The sequence below is a fragment of the Haematobia irritans genome, chromosome 3 (assembly GCF_050003625.1).
Source record: "Haematobia irritans isolate KBUSLIRL chromosome 3, ASM5000362v1, whole genome shotgun sequence".
Taxonomy (NCBI): Eukaryota; Metazoa; Arthropoda; class Insecta; order Diptera; family Muscidae; genus Haematobia; species Haematobia irritans.
The window spans coordinates 35,179,176-35,192,555 of record NC_134399.1 but is presented as its reverse complement, the minus strand read 5'-3'; the positions used below and the strand labels follow the sequence as shown (position 1 = coordinate 35,192,555).

General features: G+C 28.6%; 1 protein-coding gene across 6 annotated transcripts in view; it reads right to left on the bottom strand.

Annotated features, from left to right (window-relative positions):
- Positions 1-13,380, bottom strand: part of raskol (Ras GTPase-activating protein raskol) — a 679,447-nt gene that overhangs the window by 17,063 nt on the left and 649,004 nt on the right. The window lies entirely within an intron of this gene.

Genomic DNA, 13,380 nt, shown 5'->3' with positions numbered 1-13,380 from the left:
ATTTAATGGATACAACAATTTCTTAAGGCCGGTACTCTGTTCGGTTTTAAGGCCGGTACTATGTTCATTCTTGCGAAAAATTTTTATGGAAACCATTATTTCGCACATAGAAAGCGGCGTTTTTTTAGGTAGCTTGGGGCGCTATTTTACAGGGAGCGATATTGGATTAAGTTGGTGGTTGTTGCTTGTTTTTACAAAATAACATTTTATTTTTCCTTGGGCAATTGATCTGCTATTCATTTGATCCTTTGTATAGTTTCGGAACAAAAATATGGTCCGTGTTTGATTTATAAAACCGCACAAATAGTTTTTAATAAATAAATTATTTCTTAATTCACATTGCAAATGGCGCCGTGCTATAAACGTCAGTTTTTCAACACGAAAAAACAAAGTATCACAAATGGAAAAAATTTTTCGCATTTTTTGGTTTTGTATGGAGTTTCAATGCGAAAACTAAACAGAGTACCGGCCTTTAGCGTTGAAACTCCATACAAAACCAAAAAATGCGAAAAATTTGCGAAAATTTTTCCATTTGTGATACTTTGTTTTTTTCGTGTTGAAAAACTGACGTTTATAGCATGGCGCCATTTGCAATGTGAATTAAGAAATAATTTATTTATTAAAAACTATTTGTGCGGGTTTATAAATCAAACACGGACCATATTTTTGTTCCGAAACTATACAAAGGATCAAATGAATAGCAGATCAATTGCCCAAGGAAAAATAAAATGTTATTTTGTAAAAACAAGCAACAACCACCAACTTAATCCAATATCGCTCCCTGTAAAATAGCGCTCCAAGCTACCTAAAAAAACGCCGCTTTCTATGTGCGAAATAATGGTATCCATAAAAATTTTTCGCAAGAATGAACATAGTACCGGCCTTTAGATGAAAGACATTATCTTGGTCATGATTTTCAACAAAATTGTATTGTTTTTTTGTTCATGGTAATTTTAACCACAATAAAACATAAATTGATCATGTTCGATATGGTGGCATGATAAATATGTAGTAAAAACTTGTTTTTCCCTCCGTGACATTACATTGACAATTTATTAGTATTTTTAAATAATTTATAGCAGGTCAATGTTAATAGGTAATGCTCTTAAGAGCACAAGAAGTGTGCAAACAAACAATATACAATAATAATAAAAAGGCTATTAAACATTTAATTCTGTAAAACAATCAATGGCTGAGATTACATTGAGTAATAAATTGTAAATGGAACTGAATTATTGTTTATGTTGATCTCATACATAAATTGTATTTATTTTCCGGTTAATCGGAGGATGAGAAACCGATCCTAAGACACGTCAGATTTTATAGCAACATGGTATCGAATGATTTTAAGTGGAAGGTTCAAGGTTTTGGTAGAAAATAATTTTTAAGGGTCGTTTTCTCAATGTCTTGTTATTATTTATCGTACCGATAAAACAGGTGATCCCATACAAAAATTTTACTAACCGGTGATCTATCCTCCGGTTACCTGTTAATCGGAGGATGAGAAACTGGCCATACGATTTATAAAAGAAGAAATAAACCGAAGATCCGAATTTTTACGCTAATTGAAATTTGTTTTGATAAGTTGTGTGATTTATGCACTGTTCATATTACAATTATATTCGCACAATAATAGCCCTGTTTTCTTTTAGTACTGGATGCAATATTTGTAAGAGCTATCCAGAACATAGTTGCACTTGTGTTCTATCCAGACCTTCTCATAGAGTGCAAGATTGAATTTTAATAAAGTGTCACCTTTTTGGAATAAAAGTATTAAGTTCGAGTTTAGCCGCTAAAATCGCTATTTTTTCACCATTACTTTTCTTAATTAATCCACTTTAAGGAATACAAACTTTGTGAAAATTTGCTATGGGCTATTCCCCATCAAGTTATAATAAAATCTGCAACAAATATGTATGATTTTATGCCTTTTTTTACTGATTTAGTTCTAACTTTAGCGATTTTAGCGGCTAAACTCGAACTTAATACCCACCTTAAAGGTGAGTACTATGTTCGAGTTTTTCACCAAAACACTAAATTAAAAATGCAAAAATATATATGAAGACGAAAACAGTTTTATCAAGTCTCTTCAAATTATTGATGGACAAGGTCCAATGTATTTATTGCGAACCATTTAATATTTCGAAATTAATTGATTAAAAAAAGTAACCGTGAAAATAAGCTGGTTTTCAGCTTGAAAACTGAACATAGTACTCAGCTTAACATGAAATTCAAGTTCTATCCAGAACATCTCATCAGTACAAGTAGCGTCGGTGTTGCTAGATTGAATTTTGATAAAGTGACGTTTTTTCGATTCACAATAGCAAATTATTGTGACTAATTTTTCAAATAACATGAAATTCAAAGTGGTACAGTATCATAAATAATCACAACAGTAAATATTTATTGTTATTTGTGCAATACAAAATTGCAAAATTTATTTTTCCATTCCATTTCATTCTAGTCCAATTAGTACAAGTAGCGTCGGAGTTGCTAGATTGAATTTTTAAAAAGTGACGTTTTTTCGATTCACAATAGCAAGTTATTGTGACTAATTTTTCGAATAACATGAAATTCAAAGTGGTACAGTATCATAAATAATCACACCAGTAAATATTTATTGTTCTTTGAGCATTTCATATATTAAACATGTTAGCTTTCACTTGTATTCTGTGATTGGCAGTATTGCATATTTTTTGAGATGTCCTGGATAAAGGCCGGTACTCTGTTCGGTTTTCGCGTTGAAACTCCATACAAAACCAAAAAATGCGAAAAACTTGCGAAATTTTTTCCATTTGTGATACTTTGTTTTTTTCGTGTTGAAAAACTGACGTTTATAGCACGGCGCCATTTGCAATGTGAAATAAGAAATAATTTATTTATTAAAAACTATTTGTGCGGGTTTATAAATCAAACACAGACCATATTTTTGTTCCGAAACTATACAAAGGATCAAAGGAATAGCAGATCAATTGCCCAAGGAAAAATAAAATGTTATTTTGTAAAAACAAGCAACAACCACCAACTTAATCCAATATCGCTCCCTGTAAAATAGCGCTCCAAGCTACCTAAAAAAACGCCGCTTTCTATGTGCGAAATAATGGTTTCCATAAAAATTTTTCGCAAGAATGAACATAGTACCGGCCTTAAAGGAGTACTCTGTTTTCATTTAGTCCGTCACGGCTTAGAGTCGATATTCAATTTTTCTATTTTTCGAGACAAACAACAAATGTTGGTCACACCTTAATCTATATTCGATGATGGGAGCCACCGTGGTGCCCGCCTTGCATACACAAGGTGGTGGGTTCAATTCCTGCTTCGACCGAACACCAAAAAGTTTTTCAGCGGTGGATTATCCAGCACTCAGTGATAAGAGAGAAGTTCACCAAATCACAATGGACTGAATAGTCTAAGTGAGCCTGAAATATCGGTCTGTCACCTAACCTAACCTAACCTAACCTATATTCGATGGTTTAATCATTGCGTCACAGTTTATTAAGTGATTGACGATTAGGGATTTTTTCTCGTGGTTGGGGGTATTTTCACCTGCAATCACAATCACTGTATTAAATTTGTTATAGAACGTGTAAAAGCGAAGTACAAAAATGCTTATGGACTTTAGTAGATTTTGCAAAATATTCCTCTCCAACTAAAAGGTACTTCACAAACTTTCTATAGAAATAAAATTTTGACAAAATTTTCTATAGAAACAAAATTTTGACAACATTTGCATAAAAATAAAATGTAAAAAATTTTCTATAGAATTAAAATTTTGATAAAATTTTCTATACACAGAAAAAAACTAACGCTAAATTGAACTTATTTTAATTGAAAAAAATTTATTTGCTTGTAGTTGAATTTTATTATTTTTATCGAAATTTTCCACAGCTTAATGACTTAAGTATGTCTCAAAAATTTTATGAACTAAATGTGAGTATAAAGTGCAATGACCATGTGTGAGTATAGAGTTCAATGACACATAAGTTCAATATGAACTAAAGCAAAAGAAGATTTTCGTACGATTCCCAAAAATAGTAAGAATGAACTGCTGTCTGGTTAAAATGATCATGATTTGGCGCCAATGATTTTCTTCTTCACTTTTAGTTAATTTTTTCTTCTATGAGATGATGTAATTTCGTGAACTGCAGTTAAAAAGTACAACAGGGCATTACAATTTCCAGGTTTCGCTTTGTGGAAATCTCAAAATGTGGAGTAAAATTTAGTTCAAGTTTCGTGCGAGGTACTTAATTCTTCCAGTAAAATAGTTCACTTTTTTCGGTATAGAAAAAAAATTTTGACGACATTTGCTATAAAAATACAATTTTTAAAAATTTTCTATAGAAATAAAATTTTGACAAAATCTTCTATAAAAATAAAATTTTGTTACAATTTTCTATAGAAATAAAATTTTGACAATTTTTTTATGGAAATGGAATTTTGACAACATTTGCTGTTATAAGGCCGGTACTATGTTCATTCTTGCGAAAAATTTTTATGGAAACCATTATTTCGCACATAGAAAGCGGCGTTTTTTTAGGTAGCTTGGAGCGCTATTTTACAGGGAGCGATATTGGATTAAGTTGGTGGTTGTTGCTTGTTTTTACAAAATAACATTTTATTTTTCCTTGGGCAATTGATCTGCTATTCCTTTGATCCTTCGTATAGTTTCGGAACAAAAATATGGTCCGTGTTTGATTTATAAACCCGCACAAATAGTTTTTAATAAATAAATTATTTCTTAATTCACATTGCAAATGGCGCCGTGCTATAAACGTCAGCTTTTCAACACGAAAAAACAAAGTATCACAAATGGAAAAAATTTCGCAAATTTTTCGCATTTTTTGGTTTTGTATGGAGTTTCAACGCGAAAACCGAACAGAGTACCGGCCTATAGAAATAAAATTTTGACTTCATTTTCGATAGAAGTAAAATTTTGAGAAAATTTTCTATAGAAATAAAATTTTGACAAAATATTCTATAAAAATAAAATTTTGATACAATTTTCTATAGAAATAAAATTTTTGGTAACATTTGCTATAGAAATAAAATTTTTAAAAACAATTTCGCTAGAAATATAATTTTTACAACATTTGCTGCTATAGAAATAAAATGTTGACATTTTCTAAGAAGTAAAATTTTGAAAAAATATTCTATAGAAATACAAGTTTGACAAAATTTTCTTTTTTACAATTTTTGGCTTTCTGAAAAACAAAGTCGGCAATTTTAATTGCAAAACACACAGTTGACCAACTGATAGACTTGCTGAAGTCCTTACCTATTAAAGAATTCGATAATGTGAGATTGTTTTTCTTTTTTAAATTTACTTGCATACAATATTTATATGAATTTTCCTTTTGGGGATTTTTCATGGGGAAAATATTTCAGTTGGGGATATAATTTCGAAATTTTGGGGGGTCTCTATCGAAAAAATCTGGCAGCCGTGTATTACTATGCACGTTCATACAAGACTCGAAATCTCCTGTGTGATGTGCTGATCATAATATAAGTTTATCCGAACGAAATATCTAAATATTGAAAATATTTTCTAGCATTTGTAGGTTTCAATTTTATACTCTGGATAAAAACGAACCTCGTAATAAGTTGTCCTAATTTCAATAATTAATTAAAATTGACTATCTATTTAAAAAGGCTAATACATATATATTGTTCCATTGTTATAAGAGTTTATAGTTGCAAAATATGAATAACAAGTAATTTTTATTACAGGTATATCTGTACTATTGAGAATAGATTAAAACTAATGTGTGTCAATAATTAACATTTTAAATAAAGTGTAAAATGAATAATGTATAAAATTTATCTCGTTCATTCTCTATAAATCTAAAAAGAGCTAAACTCTATAGATTTATATAAAATGGTAAGAAAGGTAAATTTTATATTATTAAATAATTGAAGGTTCCTTTCTGAATACAAATTTATCATCAATTGTTTTTTTATGTAACTATATATTGTTTAATATTTAGCTAAAGCTACCTTCGAAACCATAAAGTTTTGTTAATCCCCAAGAATTTTCCTAAACACTTCTATTAAAAATAATTACTATTATTAAGTATGTAACATTTATCATATAGAAAACTAGTTTCTTTGTTTCATGTGCTTGGTCCCTAGTGAATTGCAAATTTTTAATATTTATGTTGTTAAAAAAAAACATTAAACAAGACTGATATATTGTTAACCAAGATATGTTTGATATATTTAAAATCACGTCTAACATGTTTCAAATGTATAATTTACAAGAGTCTAGTTTTATGACTTAAAATACATATTAATCAAAATTTAAAATCTGTTTTTTTTTTACATTTTAAAATTGCCTGTTGTGGTTAAAAATGACTTTAGAAATCTCAAATTTAAAATAACTTAGTTAATTTTTTTTTGGTCATAAACTATTTATGTTACCACATAATGGTTTGAAAGCAAAATAAAAACTTAGCAACCCTAGTGAAGATATTGAGGCCGTAGAGCTACTTTACCGCCAACGGATCTTTGTCATCCAACGGCTATTATATGGGGAATAATGGCATTTAAAATTCAGCCATCTGCTCCTTAAAACAATTGGACAAATTTAAGTATTTTTTATTCTTCTATATCTGCGCAAGGATGATACATTCAATAAATAATTAAATACTAACATATTTAACTCTAAATAAAGTAATTATTATGGTATTTATTTTGAAGCCCAAGGAATAACATGTTTTAAGTTTTTGTGTTTTTTTTTATGAAAAGATCAGCGTTGGATAAAATCATATATTTAGTTTATCATACCATATTAATCTATCCTACAGGGCATTCCATTAAAGATATTCGCAAGCCATCAGCTGATTTATGTTTTGATATTATGATTGTCGTTTAATATTCATCAAAAGCTATAGCATTTCTTGTCGATGTTAATAAAATGTTTAAAGATTGTAAGATGTTAAAAACAAAATATTTGCAAATTATTTCAACAAATATTTGAAATATTTTCCATGTTATATGTTTTTGTAAATTTCATTTGCATAAATATTTACTTAAAATTCCAACAAAGAAACTCTAAATAAACCACCTTAAACAAAAGACAAAAACCTTTGAAAATATAAAGTACCCACAAATCTAGAGAGAAAAAAAGACATTAAACTAAAATCCACTGGTAATGCATAGAAGAAAAGGAAACAAGCGTTTAACAATAAAGTTAAATAGTTAAGGCGGCAAGTAGCCAGTCTTACACAAAACCAAGGCGACAATCGCCATGAAACACGACGAAGGCAACATATGCTGCATATTGCAAGAAAGCGCCGACCGACGACAATCACTAAAACTTAGGGGCTATATCTGTAGGAACACTTAAACAAACATTAAGTTAGAATCTGGTGCTGGCGGGACGACTGAATTGGTATTTGGTAAAACTGCCAATAGGCATGATAGGGAGAAAAAAAATGAGGCACATTGAAATGCGTTTAATCACCACTTGGCCTAATCCAGAATACAAAACGAGGAAAATACTAAACTATCAAAGAACAAGCATACAAATAGGGATTACAGTACGGGCAAAGCAGAATTGAAACTTCTAAATCAATAAAATTCCATTTTAAGGCATGATGTTATATGTGATTTTATATATGTTATATGTGGAAGAATTTGTAAATTTTTTATTCAAATTAATAAACATCTAAACAATCGTATTTTACTTGACCACAATGATTCTTTTACAACTATCGTAAAATGCACTTTTTCTAATAGTTTGAAGTGGTTCTTATTGGCGTCATTCTAAATTTATTTATGCGACATTTTTTTGTAGTGACTTGACGTGGTACAACTTCTCAATAGTGACGGCACTTTTGCGACGAGTTTTGGATATCGTATACGACTGTTTTCGAAGTGGTGGTGATTTTCAAAAGTGCAGCCAAATTCAAAAAATGTTGGCAGGGAAATGTCAAAAACATCTGATTTTTTTAAAATAAATTTAGCTGTTTTAAATGTCCTAGTCTTTTCGGATATAAGAAATTAGCCGTAAATCTTCATCTATTTAAATAGACTATCAAAATGTATACATGTAACATTTTTTTCGGAGTAGTTGTTTTCGGAAGAAATGGTTTAAATTTTATATAAATTAAAATTTTATATATGTATCCCTATAAAAAAAATATTAGATCTGATTTATTGTACTAAGTTTTGTAAAGAATTTGAATTTCTCATAAAAAATAAATAAATTAATAATAATTTAAAAAAAAATTAAAACATTAATAAATTATTAGATTGTAATCCCGATTAATATAGAAGATGATTCTGTTTAAATTAATATTATAGTTAGTTACTAAGTGTTTCTTTTTCTATGTTATAAAATATTTTTATAGTTTTATTGTAATTTATGTTAAATTAGGTGGCTAATTTCAAATTATAAAATAAAGTCAAACTAAATTAAAAATTTTTAATTTTTAATACACAGCAAAACTATTTTTGAGTATTTGACATTTGAATGTACTTAAGGTAGATATAAGATACGATCAGCTGACTACCTTTACACTACCTTTAATGTGTCAATTCTAACGGCTAAATTCTCATAGCCGAAATGAATGCTTTTGTTCGGCTAGGATGTCCAAACCAGTTGATTTTGTCCATAGATAACCTAACTAATAGATGGCCCGTCGCTCTCCGACCAGAAAATGTCGAAGAAACCCAAATGAATTTTTTGACATTTCGTTTTGTGTTTTTCATAAAGAGAAAATTTGCTCAAAATTAAATTTTGTATTTTCGCGGTTTTAGTCGCAATTTTTTGTTCAAATATGAACTTTTGAATATTTAATTTGATTATAAATCATCTAGTGTATCAAAAATGTTAAAATTGTGGATAAAATAGGAAAATTGTAAAAACGAATCTAAGAGAGAATTTGTAATTCCCCCTATTTTCTTCGTTTATCCCTCATTTTGGGAACTGTCAGACTGCGTTTGACACCGATGGGTCATCTATTAGTTATCTATGATTTTGTCCGACCGTATCTTATATCTACCTTAACTACATGCAAATGTCAAATACTCAAAAATAGTGTTGCCATTTCTTAAAAATTTTAATTTAATGTGACTTTATTTTGTAATTTGAATTAATATAAATTACCATAAAACTACAAAAATATTTTATAACATAAATGAAAAGAAAAACTTAGTAACTAATTATATTATTAATTTAAACAGAATCATCTTCTATATTAATCCGGATTGCAATCTAATTATTTAGTTTTGTTTTAATTTTTTACCTGCATACCCTATCATCGCCAACTGAAAATAAATTCAAAATAGCCAAGCTCTTGAAAGTTGGGCAATAAAGTGTAAACGCACTGCAACACACATTAAATGAATGCATACCAGAGGAGGTAACAAAGTATCAATCCCCAATACCCATATACCAGAACCACAAATAAAACATCGTACATTGAAATCTTCCAATATGTGGTGTTGTGGTGGCGCGTCATCGCCATCGCCGCCACCAATACCCACACCGTTGTCGTGAGTGGCATGATGACTATGGCATTATTTTAACTCCTTGCTAGAGCAATGTGGTCCCCCGGAGTAAGATTAACAGCAAATTGTTGAATATTCTACACGCAGAAAATGTGTAATGTTTAAGATCGAGAAATATTAAAAAAACAGATGTTAAGATTTATTTTGTAATATTTCGAGAAATTCTAAATTGAGGTTATGTTATACCATGGCATAATTGGTGTGTAAACATAACCATGGCGATGGACGGTAGGCGAAACATTTTTCTACGACAAAGAAATACAATAAACATGTGCAAAGATTAGCATGTCCGCCTTGCTTCCAAAGGGTGATGGGTACAATTCCAGTTTCGACCGATCAACAAAATGGCAATAGGGGTGGATAATCCCCTCTCATCTATTTTCCTTGGCGGAAAATGGTATAGTGTTGCCATCGCTTATCAATTTTTTGAACACACCACTAAGCATTGTTGTGGCCTGGCCACGCGGATATTCTTTCATCTTCAAATAACTCAACATATATTTTTATTAACTCCAATATTAAATATTGAAAAAAAGGAAATTAAAAAAATGAAATTTTTTACCGACAAGCTTATTGTATTCGTCATCGCGGAAAAAATGGTTCGCCTACCGCCTATCGCTATGGTTATATTTACACACTAATGTTGGTGACATTTCTGTAATGTCAAACGTCGTTAACGTAATTGAGGGTTTGAAAAATATATACTAAAATAATAAAATTCGTGTTTTTAGTAAATTTCTAAATTCAACACCATGAAAATAGCTCTTGATTTCAGAATGTTAACATCAATCAAAAATTCAAAGATTCTAATATTTTTACATAAATCTTTCAGTGTAATCATGCGTATGATTTCCAATAGCATGCATCGTTAAACGAAACAAAATGTTAAATGTGTGCATCCAGGTTTAATTTTCATATCCCAGTCTGGATATAGCGTTCACAAGTTGCGTGTTGAATGCACATTACCATTACGTTGTTTACATTACGTTGTTGTTGAATTCTTTTCGTGTGTATCGTTTATTTTACGAACTTTATGAAAAACCAGTAATGCATCTCCCCATAATTTATGCCGTCACATGCAAAACATATAAAACATGAATGTTAAAGAAATTGAGAAAAAAAAGAAACTAATTTGAAATAAATTAAAAAACAAAAAAAATAATAATAATAAAATGAAGTTTTCTGAGTATTTTGGGTTGTAACGAGTTATACGGTAGCGTCGATTTATAACATGTTTTTAAGTTATATCGATAGTTTTTTAATTTATTGTAGCTTGTAAGTTTATAATGGTAATATCGTTTTTGTATTTAGAAAATGAGCGAATTAAAATTAGGTGGATAATAATGTTGTCAGATTGGATACAAATTAAAACTCAACTCGGTGAGTTTTAATTAAAATTGAGAATTATTCAGCGATATTGAAAGCATGTATAACGAAATGAAATTTTAATTATGCACAACACATATTTTGTTTTAATTGCTCTTACTTTAAATTTTATGAGGGAAATGGTTGAAACCTTTTCTATATTCTAAAATTGAAAGATGTTAAAATACATCAAAAGACATGGTGAAAAATGTGTGTACTCAAATTCAACACAAATGTGCGTTTATTGGATACGCATACACTTACGAGCCTATTTAGTGATAACTTAGTAGGAAAACTACAGTAAAATTTGTCCGAACCATGGTCTTAAATAAAATTCTACACGAACGAAAAAGACTGTTTTTCATAAGTTTGGGTGTAAAAATTATATGTTTGAAACTCAAATAAACTAGCATAACATGTTTGGGACATATATGTTAATATGTTAGAACATATTATGTTTGGGACATAAAATGTTTGTGAATATATGTTTGCTTAGATGCAAACATATATAAATTTGGAAATAGTCTATAAACAAAGAGAGACCTAGAGGGTATGCTGCAAGTAAAATAATGAAAGTAACCAATTGGTGCCTAAAAAATATATCCACACAAAGAAAATTTCATCAAAATTCTTTACTATCAGTGTATGCCCTAAGTTGAAACATAATATGTTTGAACAATACAAACAATATTTTGTTTGCACCAATCCTGAAAACATATATGCTTGAAGCAAAATGTGTTTGGGGTATATGTTACAGAAGCGTTTTTTTTGAGGGTGTCTGTATAAAACCTAGTGAAAAGTTCGATTTCTGCAGTTAGTAGAATTCTACCAAAAATGATAGATTTTTACTGTTTGGTAGATTGGTAGAAGTCTTGATGTTTTGGTAGGTTTTGCAAAATATTTTTTTCCAATCAAGAGGTACTTCAATTTTTTATACAAATGGACCAAAACTTTCTATAGAAATAAAATTTTGAAAAATGTTTCAGTATAAATAACATTTTGAGAAAATTTTTATAGAAATAACATTTTGAGAAAACTTTATAGAGGAATAAAACTTAAAAAAAATTTTTCTATACGAATAAAATTTTGACAACATTCGAATAAAATATTGACAAAATGTAGGAATAAAATTTTGAGGAAAATTTTCTATAGAAATACAATTTTCACAAAATTTTCTATAGGAATAAATATTTGAGAAAGTGTTCTAAAGAAATAAAATTTTGGGACATTTTCTATAGTAATAAAATTTTGAGAAAATTTACTATAGAAATAAAATTTTGAGAAAATTTTCTATAGAAATCAAAATTTTGAGAAGTTATTCTATCGAAATAAATTTTTGACAAAAAAATTCCTAAGGAAATAAAATTTTGACAAAATTATCTATAAAAAAATTTTTGAGAAAAATATCTATAGAAATAAAATTTTCAGAAAATTTTCTATAGAAATAAAATTTTCATAAAATTGTCTAAAGAAATAAAATTTTGTTGCCTTTTTGATTTCAGCTTAAAACCATGTGTTGATTAAAGAACAAAACCAACAATAACAAAACAAAACCAAATAAAATTTTCATAAAATTTTGTAAAGAAATAAAATTTTGAGAAAATTTTCTATAAAAATAAAATTTTGACAACTTTTTTTAAAGAAATAAAATTTTGACAAAATAAAATTTTCGTTTTGTTTTGTTATTGTTGGTTTATTTTTCAATCAATTTGTTGTTTTTGATTTCAGCTTAAAACCATGCATTGACTAAACTACAAGTATAGCTTAACTAACAGAGGAAACTAATGTTTGTCAAATTTATTTGAATAAAGCCCTATAGACTGCAAGATGGTTGGATGGATGCACGTTTTGGAATTACCACATTCCTCATCAGCATCCTCTATTTGAGGCAAAACTATCAACCAATTATCAGAATAAATTAAGGCAGTTCACTAAACACAAAGTGAACCACACTTGAACCTTCCGAAAAAAGGTTTATGATAGCCGGCCTTTGCCGAAATTTTGACAAAATTTTCTATTGAAATAAAATTTTTAACAAAATTTTCTATAGAAATAAAGTTTTCACAAAATTTTCTATTGAAATAAAATGTTCACAAAATTTTCTATAGAAATAAAATTTTCACAAAAATTTCTATAGAAATAAAATTTTCACAAAATATTCTATAGAAATAAAATTTTCACAAAATTTTCTATAGAAATAAAATTTTCACAAAATATTCTATAGAAATAATATTTTGACAAAATTTTCTATAGAAATAACATTTTGACAAAACTTTCTATAGAAATAAAATTTTCACAAAAATTTGTATAGAAATAAAATTTTCACAAAATATTCTATAGAAATAAAATTTTCACAAAATTTTCTATAGAAATAATTTTGCATAGGAATGAAATTTTAACAAAATTTTCTATAGAACTAAAATTTTGAGAAAAATTGCTAAAGAAATAAAATTTTGACAAAATTTTCTATTGAAATAAAGTTTTAAAAAAATTTCCAAGGAA